Source organism: Phyllobates terribilis, unplaced genomic scaffold, assembly GCF_046119375.1.
Source record: "Phyllobates terribilis strain yellow unplaced genomic scaffold, ASM4611937v1 Scaffold_2__4_contigs__length_985480577, whole genome shotgun sequence".
Lineage (NCBI taxonomy): Eukaryota > Metazoa > Chordata > Amphibia > Anura > Dendrobatidae > Phyllobates > Phyllobates terribilis.
The window spans coordinates 571,547,132-571,566,365 of NW_027362762.1; positions in this window are offsets into that span (position 1 = coordinate 571,547,132).

The window sequence follows — 19,234 nt, forward strand, 5'->3', positions numbered from 1 at the left end:
AGCGATTCGCCCAATGAGTCCTTGATATTTAGTCGTTTTCAGCCAATTTTCTGGATTTTTGTAAATTTCACTCTTTTGTGAATATATACACTAAATGAGGGAATAATATGTGTGAGGGTACCCCAGGAGAGGTCCAAATGTGTGTGGGTAGAATATATATCCCACGGGGGTAAAATTGAAAAAAATTTTTTTTGGACTTAGTCATTTTTCTGGCGTTTATCAGACTTTCAGAGAGGGCAAATGTCAGTGAGCGTTCCGATTTCAGTTCCAGAGCGATTCGCCCAATGAGTCCTTGATATTTAGTCGTTTTCAGCCAATATTTTGGATTTTTGAAAATTTCACTTTTTTGTGAAAATATCCACTAAATGAGGGAATAATATGTGTGAGGGTACCCCAGGAGAGTTCCAAATGTGTGTGTGTAGAATATATATCCCACGGGGGTAAAATTTAAAAAAGTTGAAACATTTTTTTTTTTTGGACTTATTCATTTTTCTGGCGTTTATCAGACTTTCAGAGAGGGCAAATGTCAGTGAGCGTTACGATTTCAGTTCCAGAGCGATTCGCCCAATGAGTCCTTGATATTTAGGCGTTTTCAGCCAATATTTTGGATTTTTGAAAATTTCACTTTTTTGTGAAAATATCCACTAAATGAGGGAATAATATGTGTGAGGGTACCCCAGGAGAATTCCAAATGTGTGTGTGTAGAATATATATCCCACGGGGGTAAAATCGAAAAAAGTTGAAAAAAAATTTTCTTTGGACTTAGTCATTTTTCCGGCGTTTATCAGACTTTCAGATAGGGCAAATGTCAGTGAGCGCTCCGATTTCAGTTCCAGAGCGATTCGCCCAATGAGTCCTTGATATTTAGTCGTTTTCAGACAATTTTCTGGATTTTTGAAAATTTCACTTTTTTGTGAAAATATCCACTAAATGAGGGAATAATATGTGTGAGGGTACCCCAGGAGAGTTCCAAATGTGTGTGGGTAGAATATATATCTCACGGGGGTAAAATTGAAAAAAAAATTTTTTGGACTTAGTCATTTTTCTGGCGTTTATCAGACTTTCAGATAGGGCATATGTCAGTGAGCGTTCCGATTTCAGTTCCAGAGCGATTCGTGCAATGAGTCTTTGATATTTAGTCGTTTTCCGCCAATTTTCTGGATTTTTGAAAATTTCACTTTTTTGTGAAAATATCCACTAAATGAGGGAATAATATGTGTGATGGTACCCCAGTAGTATTCCAAATGTGTGTGGGTAGAATATATATCCCACGGGGGTAAAATTGAAAAAAGTTGAAAAAAATTTTTTTTGGACTTAGTCATTTTTCCGGCGTTTATCAGACTTTCAGATAGGGCAAATGTCAGTGAGCGTTCCGATTTCAGTTCCAGAGCGATTCGCCCAATGAGTCCTTGATAATTAGTCGTTTTCAGACAATTTTCTGGATTTTTGAAAATTTCACTTTTTTGTGAAAATATCCACTAAATGAGGGAATAATATGTGTGAGGGTACCCCAGGAGAGTTCCAAATGTGTGTGGGTAGAATATATATCCCACGGGGGTAAAATTGAAAAAAGTTGAAAAATTTTTTTTTTTTGGACTTAGTCATTTTTCCAGTGTTTATCAGACTTTCAGATAGGGGAAATGTCAGTGAGCATTACGATTTCAGTTCCAGAGCGATTCGCCCAATGAGTCCTTGATATTTAGTCGTTTTCAGACAATTTTCTGGATTTTTGAAAATTTCACTTTTTTGTGAAAATATCCACTAAATGAGGGGATAATATGTGTGAAGGTACCCCAGGAGAGTTCCAAATGTGTGTGGGTAGAATATATATCCCACGGGGGTAAAATTGAAAAAAATTTTTTTTGGACTTAGTCATTTTTCTGGCGTTTATCAGACTTTCAGAGAGGGCAAATGTCAGTGAGCGTTCCGATTTCAGTTCCAGAGCGATTCGCCCAATGAGTTCTTGATATTTAGTCGTTTTCAGCCAATTTGCTGGATTTTTGAAAATTTCACTTTTTTGTGAAAATATCCACTAAATGAGAGAATAATATGTGTGAGGGTACCGCAGGAGTGTTCCAAATGTGTGTGGGTAGAATATATATCCCACGGGGGTAAAATTGAAAAAAAAATTTTTTGGACTTAGTCATTTTCCTGGCGTTTATCAGACGTTCAGATACGGCAAATGTCAGTGAGCGTTCCGATTTCAGTTCCAGAGCGATTCGCCCAATGAGTCCTTGATATTTAGTCGTTTTGAGCCAATATTTTGGATTTTTGAAAATTTCACTTTTTTGTGAAAATATCCACTAAATGAGGGAATAATATGTGTGAGGGTACCCCAGGAGAGTTCCAAAGGTGTGTGGGTAGAATATATATCTCAAGGGGGTAAAATTGAAAAAAGTTGAAAAATTTTTTTTTTTTGGACTTAGTCATTTTTCCAGCGTTTATCAGACTTTCAGATAGGGGAAATGTCAGTGAGCATTACGATTTCAGTTCCAGAGCAATTCGCCCAATGAGTCCTTGATATTTAGTCGTTTTCAGACAATATTCTGGATTTTTGAAAATTTCACTTTTTTGTGAAAATATCCACTAAATGAGGGAATAATATGTGTGAGGGTACCCCAGGAGAGTTCCAAATGTGTGTGGGTAGAATATATATTTCAAGGGGGTAAAATTGAAAAAAAAATTTTTTGGACTTAGTCCTTTTTCTGGCGTTTATCAGACTTTCAGATAGGGCAAATGTCAGTGAGCGTTCCGATTTCAGTTCCAGAGCGATTCGCCCAATGAGTCCTTGATATTTAGTCGTTTTCAGCCAATTTTCTGGATTTTTGTAAATTTCACTCTTTTGTGAATATATACACTAAATGAGGGAATAATATGTGTGAGGGTACCCCAGGAGAGGTCCAAATGTGTGTGGGTAGAATATATATCTCACGGGGGTAAAATTGAAAAAAAAAATTTTTGGAATTAGTCATTTTTCTGGCGTTTATCAGACTTTCAGATAGGGCAAATGTCAGTGAGCGTTCCGATTTCAGTTCCAGAGCGATTCGCCCAATGAGTCCTTGATATTTAGTCGTTTTCAGCCAATTTTCTGGATTTTTGGAAATTTCACTTTTTTGTGAAAATATCCACTAAATGAGAGAATAATATGTGTGAGGGTACCCCAGGGGAGTTCCAAATGTGTGTGGGTAGAATATATATCCCACGGGGGTAAAATTGAAAAAAGTTGAAAAAAATTTTTTTTTGGACTTATTCATTTTTCCAGCGTTTATCAGACTTTCAGATAGGGCAAATGTCAGTGAGCGTTCCGATTTCAGTTCCAGAGCGATTCGCCCAATGAGTCCTTGATATTTAGTCGTTTTCAGCCAATATTTTGGATTTTTGAAAATTTCACTTTTTTGTGAAAATATCCACTAAATGAGGGAATAATATGTGTGAGGGTACACCAGGAGAATTCCAAATGTGTGTGTGTAGAATATATATCCCACGGGGGTAAAATTGAAAAAAAATTTTTTTGGACTTAGTCATTTTTCTGGCGTTTATCAGACTTTCAGAGAGGGCAAATGTCAGTGAGCGTTCCGATTTCAGTTCCAGAGCGATTCGCCCAATGAGTCCTTGATATTTAGTCGTTTTCAGCCAATATTTTGGATTTTTGAAAATTTCACTTTTTTGTGAAAATATCCACTAAATGAGGGAATAATATGTGTGAGGGTACCCCAGGAGAGTTCCAAATGTGTGTGGGTAGAATATATATCCCACGGGGGTAAAATTGAAAAAAGTTGAAAAATTTTTTTTTTTTGGACTTAGTCATTTTTCAAGCGTTTATCAGACTTTCAGATAGGGGAAATGTCAGTGAGCGTTCCAATATCAGTTCCAGAGCGATTCGCCCAATGAGTCCTTGATATTTAGTCGTTTTCAGCCAATATTTTGGATTTTTGAAAATTTCACTTTTTTGTGAAAATATCCACTAAATGAGGGAATAATATGTGTGAGGGTACCCAAGGAGAATTCCAAATGTGTGTGTGTAGAATATATATCCCACGGGGGTAAAATTGAAAAAAGTTGAAAAAAATTTTTCCTTGGACTTAGTCATTTTTCCGGCGTTTATCAGACTTTCAGATAGGGCAAATGTCAGTGAGCGTTCCGATTTCAGTTCCAGAGCGATTCGCCCAATGAGTCCTTGATATTTAGGCGTTTTCAGCCAATATTTTGGATTTTTGAAAATTTCACTTTTTTTTGAAAATATCCACTAAATGAGGGAATAATATGTGTGAGGGTACCCCAGGAGAATTCCAAATGTGTGTGTGCAGAATATATATCCCACGGTTGTAAAATTGAAAAAAGTTGAAAAAATTTTTTTTTTGGACTTAGTCATTTTTCCGGCGTTTATCAGACTTTCAGATAGGGCAAATGTCAGTGAGCGCTCCGATTTCAGTTCCAGAGCGATTCGCCCAATGAGTCCTTGATATTTAGTCGTTTTCAGACAATTTTCTGGATTTTTGAAAATTTCACTTTTTTGTGAAAATATCCACTAAATGAGGGAATAATATGTGTGAGGGTACCCCAGGAGAGTTCCAAATGTGTGTGGGTAGAATATATATCTCACGGGGGTAAAATTGAAAAAAAAATTTTTTGGACTTAGTCATTTTTCTGGCGTTTATCAGACTTTCAGATAGGGCAAATGTCAGTGAGCGTTCCGATTTCAGTTCCAGAACGATTCGTGCAATGAGTCTTTGATATTTAGTCGTTTTCAGCCAATTTTCTGGATTTTTGAAAATTTCACTTTTTTGTGAAAATATCCACTAAATGAGGGAATAATATGTGTGATGGTACCCCAGTAGTATTCCAAATGTGTGTGGGTAGAATATATATCCCACGGGGGTAAAATTGAAAAAAGTTGAAAAAAATTTTTTTTGGACTTAGTCATTTTTCCGGCGTTTATCAGACTTTCAGATAGGGCAAATGTCAGTGAGCGTTCCGATTTCAGTTCCAGAGCGATTCGCCCAATGAGTCCTTGATATTTAGTCGTTTTCAGCCAATATTTTGGATTTTTGAAAATTTCACTTTTTTGTGAAAATATCCACTAAATGAGGGAATAATATGTGTGAGGGTACCCCAGGAGAATTCCAAATGTGTGTGTGTAGAATATATATCCCACGGGGGTAAAATTTAAAAAAAATTTTTTTTGGACTTAGTCATTTTTCCGGCGTTTATCAGACTTTCAGATAGGGCAAATGTCAGTGAGCGTTCCGATTTCAGTTCCAGAGCGATTCGCCCAATGAGTCCTTGATAATTAGTCGTTTTCAGACAATTTTCTGGATTTTTGAAAATTTCACTTTTTTGTGAAAATATCCACTAAATGAGGGAATAATATGTGTGAGGGTACCCCAGGAGAGTTCCAAATGTGTGTGGGTAGAATATATATCTCACGGGGGTAAAATTGAAAAAAAAAATTTTTGGAATTAGTCATTTTTCTGGCGTTTATCAGACTTTCAGATAGGGCAAATGTCAGTGAGCGTTCCGATTTCAGTTCCAGAGCGATTCGCCCAATGAGTCCTTGATATTTAGTCGTTTTCAGCCAATTTTCTGGATTTTTGGAAATTTCACTTTTTTGTGAAAATATCCACTAAATGAGAGAATAATATGTGTGAGGGTACCCCAGGGGAGTTCCAAATGTGTGTGGGTAGAATATATATCCCACGGGGGTAAAATTGAAAAAAGTTGAAAAAAATTTTTTTTTGGACTTATTCATTTTTCCAGCGTTTATCAGACTTTCAGATAGGGCAAATGTCAGTGAGCGTTCCGATTTCAGTTCCAGAGCGATTCGCCCAATGAGTCCTTGATATTTAGTCGTTTTCAGCCAATATTTTGGATTTTTGAAAATTTCACTTTTTTGTGAAAATATCCACTAAATGAGGGAATAATATGTGTGAGGGTACACCAGGAGAATTCCAAATGTGTGTGTGTAGAATATATATCCCACGGGGGTAAAATTGAAAAAAAATTTTTTTGGACTTAGTCATTTTTCTGGCGTTTATCAGACTTTCAGAGAGGGCAAATGTCAGTGAGCGTTCCGATTTCAGTTCCAGAGCGATTCGCCCAATGAGTCCTTGATATTTAGTCGTTTTCAGCCAATATTTTGGATTTTTGAAAATTTCACTTTTTTGTGAAAATATCCACTAAATGAGGGAATAATATGTGTGAGGGTACCCCAGGAGAGTTCCAAATGTGTGTGGGTAGAATATATATCCCACGGGGGTAAAATTGAAAAAAGTTGAAAAATTTTTTTTTTTTGGACTTAGTCATTTTTCAAGCGTTTATCAGACTTTCAGATAGGGGAAATGTCAGTGAGCGTTCCAATATCAGTTCCAGAGCGATTCGCCCAATGAGTCCTTGATATTTAGTCGTTTTCAGCCAATATTTTGGATTTTTGAAAATTTCACTTTTTTGTGAAAATATCCACTAAATGAGGGAATAATATGTGTGAGGGTACCCAAGGAGAATTCCAAATGTGTGTGTGTAGAATATATATCCCACGGGGGTAAAATTGAAAAAAGTTGAAAAAAATTTTTCCTTGGACTTAGTCATTTTTCCGGCGTTTATCAGACTTTCAGATAGGGCAAATGTCAGAGAGCGTTCCGATTTCAGTTCCAGAGCGATTCGCCCAATGAGTCCTTGATATTTAGGCGTTTTCAGCCAATATTTTGGATTTTTGAAAATTTCACTTTTTTTTGAAAATATCCACTAAATGAGGGAATAATATGTGTGAGGGTACCCCAGGAGAATTCCAAATGTGTGTGTGCAGAATATATATCCCACGGTTGTAAAATTGAAAAAAGTTGAAAAAATTTTTTTTTTGGACTTAGTCATTTTTCCGGCGTTTATCAGACTTTCAGATAGGGCAAATGTCAGTGAGCGCTCCGATTTCAGTTCCAGAGCGATTCGCCCAATGAGTCCTTGATATTTAGTCGTTTTCAGACAATTTTCTGGATTTTTGAAAATTTCACTTTTTTGTGAAAATATCCACTAAATGAGGGAATAATATGTGTGAGGGTACCCCAGGAGAGTTCCAAATGTGTGTGGGTAGAATATATATCTCACGGGGGTAAAATTGAAAAAAAAATTTTTTGGACTTAGTCATTTTTCTGGCGTTTATCAGACTTTCAGATAGGGCAAATGTCAGTGAGCGTTCCGATTTCAGTTCCAGAACGATTCGTGCAATGAGTCTTTGATATTTAGTCGTTTTCAGCCAATTTTCTGGATTTTTGAAAATTTCACTTTTTTGTGAAAATATCCACTAAATGAGGGAATAATATGTGTGATGGTACCCCAGTAGTATTCCAAATGTGTGTGGGTAGAATATATATCCCACGGGGGTAAAATTGAAAAAAGTTGAAAAAAATTTTTTTTGGACTTAGTCATTTTTCCGGCGTTTATCAGACTTTCAGAAAGGGCAAATGTCAGTGAGCGTTCCGATTTCAGTTCCAGAGCGATTCGCCCAATGAGTCCTTGATATTTAGTCGTTTTCAGCCAATATTTTGGATTTTTGAAAATTTCACTTTTTTGTGAAAATATCCACTAAATGAGGGAATAATATGTGTGAGGGTACCCCAGGAGAATTCCAAATGTGTGTGTGTAGAATATATATCCCACGGGGGTAAAATTTAAAAAAAATTTTTTTTGGACTTAGTCATTTTTCCGGCGTTTATCAGACTTTCAGATAGGGCAAATGTCAGTGAGCGTTCCGATTTCAGTTCCAGAGCGATTCGCCCAATGAGTCCTTGATAATTAGTCGTTTTCAGACAATTTTCTGGATTTTTGAAAATTTCACTTTTTTGTGAAAATATCCACTAAATGAGGGAATAATATGTGTGAGGGTACCCCAGGAGAGTTCCAAATGTGTGTGGGTAGAATATATATCCCACGGGGGTAAAATTGAAAAAAGTTGAAAAATTTTTTTTTTTGGGACTTAGTCATTTTTCCAGTGTTTATCAGACTTTCAGATAGGGGAAATGTCAGTGAGCATTACGATTTCAGTTCCAGAGCGATTCGCCCAATGAGTCCTTGATATTTAGTCGTTTTCAGACAATTTTCTGGATTTTTGAAAATTTCACTTTTTTGTGAAAATATCCACTAAATGAGGGGATAATATGTGTGAGGGTACCCCAGGAGAGTTCCAAATGTGTGTGGGTAGAATATATATCCAACGGGGGTAAAATTGAAAAAAATTTTTTTTGGACTAAGTCATTTTTCTGGCGTTTATCAGACTTTCAGAGAGGGCAAATGTCAGTGAGCGTTCCGATTTCAGTTCCAGAGCGATTCGCCCAATGAGTCCTTGATATTTAGTCGTTTTCAGCCAATATTTTGGATTTTTGAAAATTTCACTTTTTTGTGAAAATATCCACTAAATGAGGGAATAATATGTGTGAGGGTACCCCAGGAGAATTCCAAATGTGTGTGTGTAGAATATATATCCCACGGGGGTAAAATTTAAAAAAAAATTTTTTTGGACTTAGTCATTTTTCCGGCGTTTATCATACTTTCAGATAGGGCAAATGTCAGTGAGCGTTCCGATACAGTTCCAGAGCGATTCGCCCAATGAGTCCTTGATAATTAGTCGTTTTCAGACAATTTTCTGGATTTTTGAAAATTTCACTTTTTTGTGAAAATATCCACTAAATGAGGGAATAATATGTGTGAGGGTACCCCAGGAGAGTTCCAAATGTGTGTGGGTAGAATATATATCCCACGGGGGTAAAATTGAAAAAAGTTGAAAAATTTTTTTTTTTTGGACTTAGTCATTTTTCCAGCGTTTATCAGACTTTCAGATAGGGGAAATGTCAGTGAGCATTACGATTTCAGTTCCAGAGCGATTCGCCCAATGAGTCCTTGATATTTAGCCGTTTTCAGACAATTTTCTGGATTTTTGAAAATTTCACTTTTTTGTGAAAATATCCACTAAATGAGGGGATAATATGTGTGAGGGTACCCCAGGAGAGTTCCAAATGTGTGTGGGTAGAATATATATCCCACGGGGGTAAAATTGAAAAAAATTTTTTTTGGACTTAGTCATTTTTCTGGCGTTTATCAGACTTTCAGAGAGGGCAAATGTCAGTGAGCGTTCCGATTTCAGTTCCAGAGCGATTCGCCCAATGAGTCCTTGATATTTAGTCGTTTTCAGCCAATTTTCTGGATTTTTGAAAATTTCACTTTTTTCTGAAAATATCCACTAAATGAGAGAATAATATGTGTGAGGGTACCGCAGGAGTGTTCCAAATGTGTGTGGGTAGAATATATATCCCACGGGGGTAAAATTGAAAAAAAAATTTTTTGGACTTAGTCATTTTCCTGGCGTTTATCAGACGTTCAGATACGGCAAATGTCAGTGAGCGTTCCGATTTCAGTTCCAGAGCGATTCGCCCAATGAGTCCTTGATATTTAGTCGTTTTCAGCCAATATTTTGGATTTTTGAAAATTTCTCTTTTTTGTGAAAATATCCACTAAATGAGGGAATAATATGTGTGAGGGTACCCCAGGAGAATTCCAAATGTGTGTGGGTAGAATATATATCCCACAGGGGGTAAAATTGAAAAAAGTTTAAAAAAATTTTTTTTTGGACTTAGTCATTTTTCCGGCGTTTATCAGATTTTCAGATAGGTGAAATGTCAGTGAGCATTACGATTTCAGTTCCAGAGCGATTCGCCCAGTGAGTCCTTGATATTAAGTCATTTTCAGCCAATTTTCTGGATTTTGTAAATTTCACTTTTTTGTGAAAATATCCACTAAATGAGAGAATAATATGTGTGAGGGTAGCCCAGGAGAGTTCCAAATGTGTGTGGGTAGAATATATATCCCACGGGGGTAAAATTGAAAAAAAAATTTTTGGGATTTAGTCATTTTTCTGGCGTTTATCAGACTTTCAGATAGGCCAAATGTCAGTGAGCGTTCCGATTTCAGTTCCAGAGCGATTCGCCCAATGAGTCCTTGATAATTAGTCGTTTTCAGACAATTTTCTGGATTTTTGAAAATTTCACTTTTTTGTGAAAATATCCACTAAATGAGGGAATAATATGTGTGAGGGTACCCCAGGAGAGTTCCAAATGTGTGTGGGTAGAATATATATCCCACGGGGGTAAAATTGAAAAAAGTTGAAAAATTTTTTTTTTTTGGACTTAGTCATTTTTCCAGTGTTTATCAGACTTTCAGATAGGGGAAATGTCAGTGAGCATTACGATTTCAGTTCCAGAGCGATTCGCCCAATGAGTCCTTGATATTTAGTCGTTTTCAGACAATTTTCTGGATTTTTGAAAATTTCACTTTTTTGTGAAAATATCCACTAAATGAGGGGATAATATGTGTGAGGGTACCCCAGGAGAGTTCCAAATGTGTGTGGGTAGAATATATATCCCACGGGGGTAAAATTGAAAAAAATTTTTTTTGGACTTAGTCATTTTTCTGGCGTTTATCAGACTTTCAGAGAGGGCAAATGTCAGTGAGCGTTCCGATTTCAGTTCCAGAGCGATTCGCCCAATGAGTTCTTGATATTTAGTCGTTTTCAGCCAATTTGCTGGATTTTTGAAAATTTCACTTTTTTGTGAAAATATCCACTAAATGAGAGAATAATATGTGTGAGGGTACCGCAGGAGTGTTCCAAATGTGTGTGGGTAGAATATATATCCCACGGGGGTAAAATTGAAAAAAAAATTTTTTGGACTTAGTCATTTTCCTGGCGTTTATCAGACGTTCAGATACGGCAAATGTCAGTGAGCGTTCCGATTTCAGTTCCAGAGCGATTCACCCAATGAGTCCTTGATATTTAGTCGTTTTGAGCCAATATTTTGGATTTTTGAAAATTTCACTTTTTTGTGAAAATATCCACTAAATGAGGGAATAATATGTGTGAGGGTACCCCAGGAGAATTCCAAATGTGTGTGTGTAGAATATATATCCCACGGGGGTAAAATTAAAAAAAAATTTTTTTTGGACTTAGTCATTTTTCCGGCGTTTATCAGACTTTCAGATAGGGCAAATGTCAGTGAGCGTTCCGATTTCAGTTCCAGAGCGATTTGCCCAATGAGTCCTTGATATTTAGTCGTTTTCAGCCAATTTTCTGGATTTTTGAAAATTTCACTTTTTTGTGAAAATATCCACTAAATGAGAGAATAATATGTGTGAGGGTACCCCAGGAGAATTCCAAATGTGTGTGGGTAGAATATATATCCCACGGGGGTAAAATTGAAAAAAGTTGAAAAAAATTTTTTTTTGGACTTAGTCATTTTTCCGGGGTTTATCAGACTTTCAGATAGGGCAAATGTCAGTGAGCGTTCCGATTTCAGTTCCAGAGCGATTCGCCCAATGAGTCCTTTATATTTAGTCGTTTTCAGCCAATATTTTGGATTTTTGAAAATTTCACTTTTTTGTGAAAATATCCACTAAATGAGGGTTCACCAGGAGAATTCCAAATGTGTGTGTGTAGAATATATATCCCACGGGGGTAAAATTGAAAAAAAATTTTTTTGGACTTAGTCATTTTTCTGGGGTTTATCAGACTTTCAGAGAGGGCAAATGTCAGTGAGCGTTCCGATTTCAGTTCCAGAGCGATTCGCCCAATGAGTCCTTGATATTTAGTCGTTTTCAGCCAATTTTCTGGATTTTTGTAAATTTCACTTTTTTGTGAAAATATCCACTAAATGAGAGAATAATATGTGTGAGGGTACCCCAGGGGAGTTCCAAATGTGTGTGGGTAGAATATATATCCCACGGGGGTAAAATTGAAAAAAGTTGAAAAAAATTTTTTTTTGGACTTAGTCATTTTTCCAGCGTTTATCAGACTTTCAGATAGGGCAAATGTCAGTGAGCATTCCGATTTCAGTTCCAGAGCAATTCGTGCAATGAGTCTTTGATATTTAGTCGTTTTCCGCCAATTTTCTGGATTTTTGAAAATTTCACTTTTTTGTGAAAATATCCACTAAATGAGGGAATAATATGTGTGATGGTACCCCAGTAGTATTCCAAATGTGTGTGGGTAGAATATATATCCCACGGGGGTAAAATTGAAAAAAGTTGAAAAAAATTTTTTTTGGACTTAGTCATTTTTCCGGCGTTTATCAGACTTTCAGATAGGGCAAATGTCAGTGAGCGCTCCGATTTCAGTTCCAGAGCGATTCGCCCAATGAGTCCTTGATATTTAGTCGTTTTCAGACAATTTTCTGGATTTTTGAAAATTTCACTTTTTTGTGAAAATATCCACTAAATGAGGGAATAATATGTGTGAGGGTACCCCAGGAGAGTTCCAAATGTGTGTGGGTAGAATATATATCTCACGGGGGTAAAATTGAAAAAAAAATTTTTTGGACTTAGTCATTTTTCTGGCGTTTATCAGACTTTCAGATAGGGCATATGTCAGTGAGCGTTCCGATTTCAGTTCCAGAGCGATTCGTGCAATGAGTCTTTGATATTTAGTCGTTTTCCGCCAATTTTCTGGATTTTTGAAAATTTCACTTTTTTGTGAAAATATCCACTAAATGAGGGAATAATATGTGTGATGGTACCCCAGTAGTATTCCAAATGTGTGTGGGTAGAATATATATCCCACGGGGGTAAAATTGAAAAAAGTTGAAAAAAATTTTTTTTGGACTTAGTCATTTTTCCGGCGTTTATCAGACTTTCAGATAGGGCAAATGTCAGTGAGCGTTCCGATTTCAGTTCCAGAGCGATTCACCCAATGAGTCCTTGATATTTAGTCGTTTTCAGCCAATATTTTGGATTTTTGAAAATTTCACTTTTTTGTGAAAATATCCACTAAATGAGGGAATAATATGTGTGAGGGTACACCAGGAGAATTCCAAATGTGTGTGTGTAGAATATATATCCCACGGGGGTAAAATTGAAAAAAAATTTTTTTGGACTTAGTCATTTTTCTGGCGTTTATCAGACTTTCAGAGAGGGCAAATGTCAGTGAGCGTTCCGATTTCAGTTCCAGAGCGATTCGCCCAATGAGTCCTTGATATTTAGACGTTTTCAGCCAATATTTTGGATTTTTGAAAATTTCACTTTTTTGTGAAAATATCCACTAAATGAGGGAATAATATGTGTGAGGGTACCCCAGGAGAGTTCCAAATGTGTGTGGGTAGAATATATATCCCACGGGGGTAAAATTGAAAAAAGTTGAAAAATTTTTTTTTTTTGGACTTAGTCATTTTTCAAGCGTTTATCAGACTTTCAGATAGGGGAAATGTCAGTGAGCGTTCCAATTTCAGTTCCAGAGCGATTCGCCCAATGAGTCCTTGATATTTAGTCGTTTTCAGCCAATATTTTGGATTTTTGAAAATTTCACTTTTTTGTGAAAATATCCACTAAATGAGGGAATAATATGTGTGAGGGTACCCAAGGAGAATTCCAAATGTGTGTGTGTAGAATATATATCCCACGGGGGTAAAATCGAAAAAAGTTGAAAAAAAATTTTCTTTGGACTTAGTCATTTTTCCGGCGTTTATCAGACTTTCAGATAGGGCAAATGTCAGTGAGCGCTCCGATTTCAGTTCCAGAGCGATTCGCCCAATGAGTCCTTGATATTTAGTCGTTTTCAGACAATTTTCTGGATTTTTGAAAATTTCACTTTTTTGTGAAAATATCCACTAAATGAGGGAATAATATGTGTGAGGGTACCCCAGGAGAGTTCCAAATGTGTGTGGGTAGAATATATATCTCACGGGGGTAAAATTGAAAAAAAAATTTTTTGGACTTAGTCATTTTTCTGGCGTTTATCAGACTTTCAGATAGGGCATATGTCAGTGAGCGTTCCGATTTCAGTTCCAGAGCGATTCGTGCAATGAGTCTTTGATATTTAGTCGTTTTCCGCCAATTTTCTGGATTTTTGAAAATTTCACTTTTTTGTGAAAATATCCACTAAATGAGGGAATAATATGTGTGATGGTACCCCAGTAGTATTCCAAATGTGTGTGGGTAGAATATATATCCCACGGGGGTAAAATTGAAAAAAGTTGAAAAAAATTTTTTTTGGACTTAGTCATTTTTCCGGCGTTTATCAGACTTTCAGATAGGGCAAATGTCAGTGAGCGTTCCGATTTCAGTTCCAGAGCGATTCGCCCAATGAGTCCTTGATAATTAGTCGTTTTCAGACAATTTTCTGGATTTTTGAAAATTTCACTTTTTTGTGAAAATATCCACTAAATGAGGGAATAATATGTGTGAGGGTACCCCAGGAGAGTTCCAAATGTGTGTGGGTAGAATATATATCCCACGGGGGTAAAATTGAAAAAAGTTGAAAAATTTTTTTTTTTTGGACTTAGTCATTTTTCCAGTGTTTATCAGACTTTCAGATAGGGGAAATGTCAGTGAGCATTACGATTTCAGTTCCAGAGCGATTCGCCCAATGAGTCCTTGATATTTAGTCGTTTTCAGACAATTTTCTGGATTTTTGAAAATTTCACTTTTTTGTGAAAATATCCACTAAATGAGGGGATAATATGTGTGAGGGTACCCCAGGAGAGTTCCAAATGTGTGTGGGTAGAATATATATCCCACGGGGGTAAAATTGAAAAAAATTTTTTTTGGACTTAGTCATTTTTCTGGCGTTTATCAGACTTTCAGAGAGGGCAAATGTCAGTGAGCGTTCCGATTTCAGTTCCAGAGCGATTCGCCCAATGAGTTCTTGATATTTAGTCGTTTTCAGCCAATTTGCTGGATTTTTGAAAATTTCACTTTTTTGTGAAAATATCCACTAAATGAGAGAATAATATGTGTGAGGGTACCGCAGGAGTGTTCCAAATGTGTGTGGGTAGAATATATATCCCACGGGGGTAAAATTGAAAAAAAAATTTTTTGGACTTAGTCATTTTCCTGGCGTTTATCAGACGTTCAGATACGGCAAATGTCAGTGAGCATTCCGATTTCAGTTCCAGAGCGATTCGCCCAATGAGTCCTTGATATTTAGTCGTTTTGAGCCAATATTTTGGATTTTTGAAAATTTCACTTTTTTGTGAAAATATCCACTAAATGAGGGAATAATATGTGTGAGGGTACCCCAGGAGAGTTCCAAAGGTGTGTGGGTAGAATATATATCTCAAGGGGGTAAAATTGAAAAAAGTTGAAAAATTTTTTTTTTTGGACTTAGTCATTTTTCCAGCGTTTATCAGACTTTCAGATAGGGGAAATGTCAGTGAGCATTACGATTTCAGTTCCAGAGCAATTCGCCCAATGAGTCCTTGATATTTAGTCGTTTTCAGACAATATTCTGGATTTTTGAAAATTTCACTTTTTTGTGAAAATATCCACTAAATGAGGGAATAATATGTGTGAGGGTACCCCAGGAGAGTTCCAAATGTGTGTGGGTAGAATATATATCCCACGGGGGTAAAATTGAAAAAAGTTGAAAAAAATTTTCTTGGGACTTAGTCATTTTTCCAGCGTTTATCAGACTTTCAGATAGTGGAAATGTCAGTGAGCGTTCCAATTTCAGTTGCAGAGCGATTCGCCCATTGAGTCCTTGTTATTTAGTCGTTTTCAGCCAATATTCTGGATTTTTGAAAATTTCACTTTTTTGTGAAAATATCCACTAAATGAGGGAATAATATGTGTGAGGGTACCCCAGGAGAGTTCCAAATGTGTGTGGGTAGAATATATATCTCACGGGGGTAAAATTGAAAAAAAAATTTTTTGGACTTAGTCATTTTTCTGGCGTTTATCAGACTTTCAGATAGGCCAAATGTCAGTGAGCGTTCCGATTTCAGTTCCAGAGCGATTCGCCCAATGAGTCCTTGATATTTAGGCGTTTTCAGCCAATATTTGGATTTTTGAAAATTTCTCTTTTTTGTGAAAATATCCACTAAATGAGGGAATAATATGTGTGAGGGTACCCCAGGAGAGTTCCAAAGGTGTGTGGGTAGAATATATATCTCAAGGGGGTAAAATTGAAAAAAGTTGAAAAATTTTTTTTTTTTGGACTTAGTCATTTTTCCAGCGTTTATCAGACTTTCAGATAGGGGAAATGTCAGTGAGCATTACGATTTCAGTTCCAGAGCAATTCGCCCAATGAGTCCTTGATATTTAGTCGTTTTCAGACAATATTCTGGATTTTTGAAAATTTCACTTTTTTGTGAAAATATCCACTAAATGAGGGAATAATATGTGTGAGGGTACCCCAGGAGAGTTCCAAATGTGTGTGGGTAGAATATATATTTCAAGGGGGTAAAATTGAAAAAAAAATTTTTTGGACTTAGTCCTTTTTCTGGCGTTTATCAGACTTTCAGATAGGGCAAATGTCAGTGAGCGTTCCGATTTCAGTTCCAGAGCGATTCGCCCAATGAGTCCTTGATATTTAGTCGTTTTCAGCCAATTTTCTGGATTTTTGTAAATTTCACTCTTTTGTGAATATATACACTAAATGAGGGAATAATATGTGTGAGGGTACCCCAGGAGAGGTCCAAATGTGTGTGGGTAGAATATATATCCCACGGGGGTAAAATTGAAAAAAATTTTTTTTGGACTTAGTCATTTTTCTGGCGTTTATCAGACTTTCAGAGAGGGCAAATGTCAGTGAGCGTTCCGATTTCAGTTCCAGAGCGATTCGCCCAATGAGTCCTTGATATTTAGTCGTTTTCAGCCAATATTTTGGATTTTTGAAAATTTCACTTTTTTGTGAAAATATCCACTAAATGAGGGAATAATATGTGTGAGGGTACCCCAGGAGAGTTCCAAATGTGTGTGTGTAGAATATATATCCCACGGGGGTAAAATTGAAAAAAGTTGAAACATTTTTTTTTTTTGGACTTATTCATTTTTCTGGCGTTTATCAGACTTTCAGAGAGGGCAAATGTCAGTGAGCGTTACGATTTCAGTTCCAGAGCGATTCGCCCAATGAGTCCTTGATATTTAGGCGTTTTCAGCCAATATTTTGGATTTTTGAAAATTTCACTTTTTTGTGAAAATATCCACTAAATGAGGGAATAATATGTGTGAGGGTACCCCAGGAGAATTCCAAATGTGTGTGTGTAGAATATATATCCCACGGGGGTAAAATTGAAAAAAGTTGAAAAAAATTTTTTTTTTGGACTTAGTCATTTTTCCGGCGTTTATCAGACTTTCAGATAGGGCAAATGTCAGTGAGCGTTCCGATTTCAGTTCCAGAGCGATTCGCCCAAGGAGTCCTTGATATTTAGGCGTTTTCAGCCAATATTTTGGATTTTTGAAAATTTCACTTTTTTGTGAAAATATCAACTAAATGAGGGAATAATATGTGTGAGGGTACCCCAGGAGAATTCCAAATGTGTGTAGGTAGAATATATATCCCACGGGGGTAAAATTGAAAAAAAAATTTTTTGGACTTAGTCCTTTTTCTGGCGTTTATCAGACTTTCAGAGAGGGGACATGTCAGTGAGCATGACGATTTCAGTTCCAGAGCGATTCGCCCATTGAGTCCTTGATATTTAGTCGTTTTCAGACAATTTTCTGGATTTTTGAAAATTTCACTATTTTGTGAAAATATCCACTAAATGAGGGAATAATATGTGTGAGGGTACCCCAGGAGAGTTCCAAATGTGTGTGGGTAGAATATATATCTCACGGGGGTAAAATTGAAAAAAAAAATTTTTGGAATTAGTCATTTTTCTGGCGTTTATCAGACTTTCAGATAGGGCAAATGTCAGTGAGCGTTCCGATTTCAGTTCCAGAGCGATTCGCCCAATGAGTCCTTGATATTTAGTCGTTTTCAGCCAATTTTCTGGATTTTTGGAAATTTCACTTTTTTGTGAAAATATCCACTAAATGAGAGAATAATATGTGTGAGGGTACCCCAGGGGAGTTCCAAATGTGTGTGGGTAGAATATATATCCCACGGGGGTAAAATTGAAAAAAGTTGAAAAAAATTTTTTTTTGGACTTATTCATTTTTCCAGCGTTTATCAGACTTTCAGATAGGGCAAATGTCAGTGAGCGTTCCAATATCAGTTCCAGAGCGATTCGCCCAATGAGTCCTTGATATTTAGTCGTTTTCAGCCAATATTTTGGATTTTTGAAAATTTCACTTTTTTGTGAAAATATCCACTAAATGAGGGAATAATATGTGTGAGGGTACCCAAGGAGAATTCCAAATGTGTGTGTGTAGAATATATATCCCACGGGGGTAAAATTGAAAAAAGTTGAAAAAAATTTTTCCTTGGACTTAGTCATTTTTCCGGCGTTTATCAGACTTTCAGATAGGGCAAATGTCAGTGAGCGTTCCGATTTCAGTTCCAGAGCGATTCGCCCAATGAGTCCTTGATATTTAGGCGTTTTCAGCCAATATTTTGGATTTTTGAAAATTTCACTTTTTTTTGAAAATATCCACTAAATGAGGGAATAATATGTGTGAGGGTACCCCAGGAGAATTCCAAATGTGTGTGTGCAGAATATATATCCCACGGTTGTAAAATTGAAAAAAGTTGAAAAAATTTTTTTTTTGGACTTAGTCATTTTTCCGGCGTTTATCAGACTTTCAGATAGGGCAAATGTCAGTGAGCGCTCCGATTTCAGTTCCAGAGCGATTCGCCCAATGAGTCCTTGATATTTAGTCGTTTTCAGACAATTTTCTGGATTTTTGAAAATTTCACTTTTTTGTGAAAATATCCACTAAATGAGGGAATAATATGTGTGAGGGTACCCCAGGAGAGTTCCAAATGTGTGTGGGTAGAATATATATCTCACGGGGGTAAAATTGAAAAAAAAATTTTTTGGACTTAGTCATTTTTCTGGCGTTTATCAGACTTTCAGATAGGGCAAATGTCAGTGAGCGTTCCGATTTCAGTTCCAGAACGATTCGTGCAATGAGTCTTTGATATTTAGTCGTTTTCAGCCAATTTTCTGGATTTTTGAAAATTTCACTTTTTTGTGAAAATATCCACTAAATGAGGGAATAATATGTGTGATGGTACCCCAGTAGTATTCCAAATGTGTGTGGGTAGAATATATATCCCACGGGGGTAAAATTGAAAAAAGTTGAAAAAAATTTTTTTTGGACTTAGTCATTTTTCCGGCGTTTATCAGACTTTCAGATAGGGCAAATGTCAGTGAGCGTTCCGATTTCAGTTCCAGAGCGATTCGCCCAATGAGTCCTTGATATTTAGTCGTTTTCAGCCAATATTTTGGATTTTTGAAAATTTCACTTTTTTGTGAAAATATCCACTAAATGAGGGAATAATATGTGTGAGGGTACCCCAGGAGAGTTCCAAATGTGTGTGGGT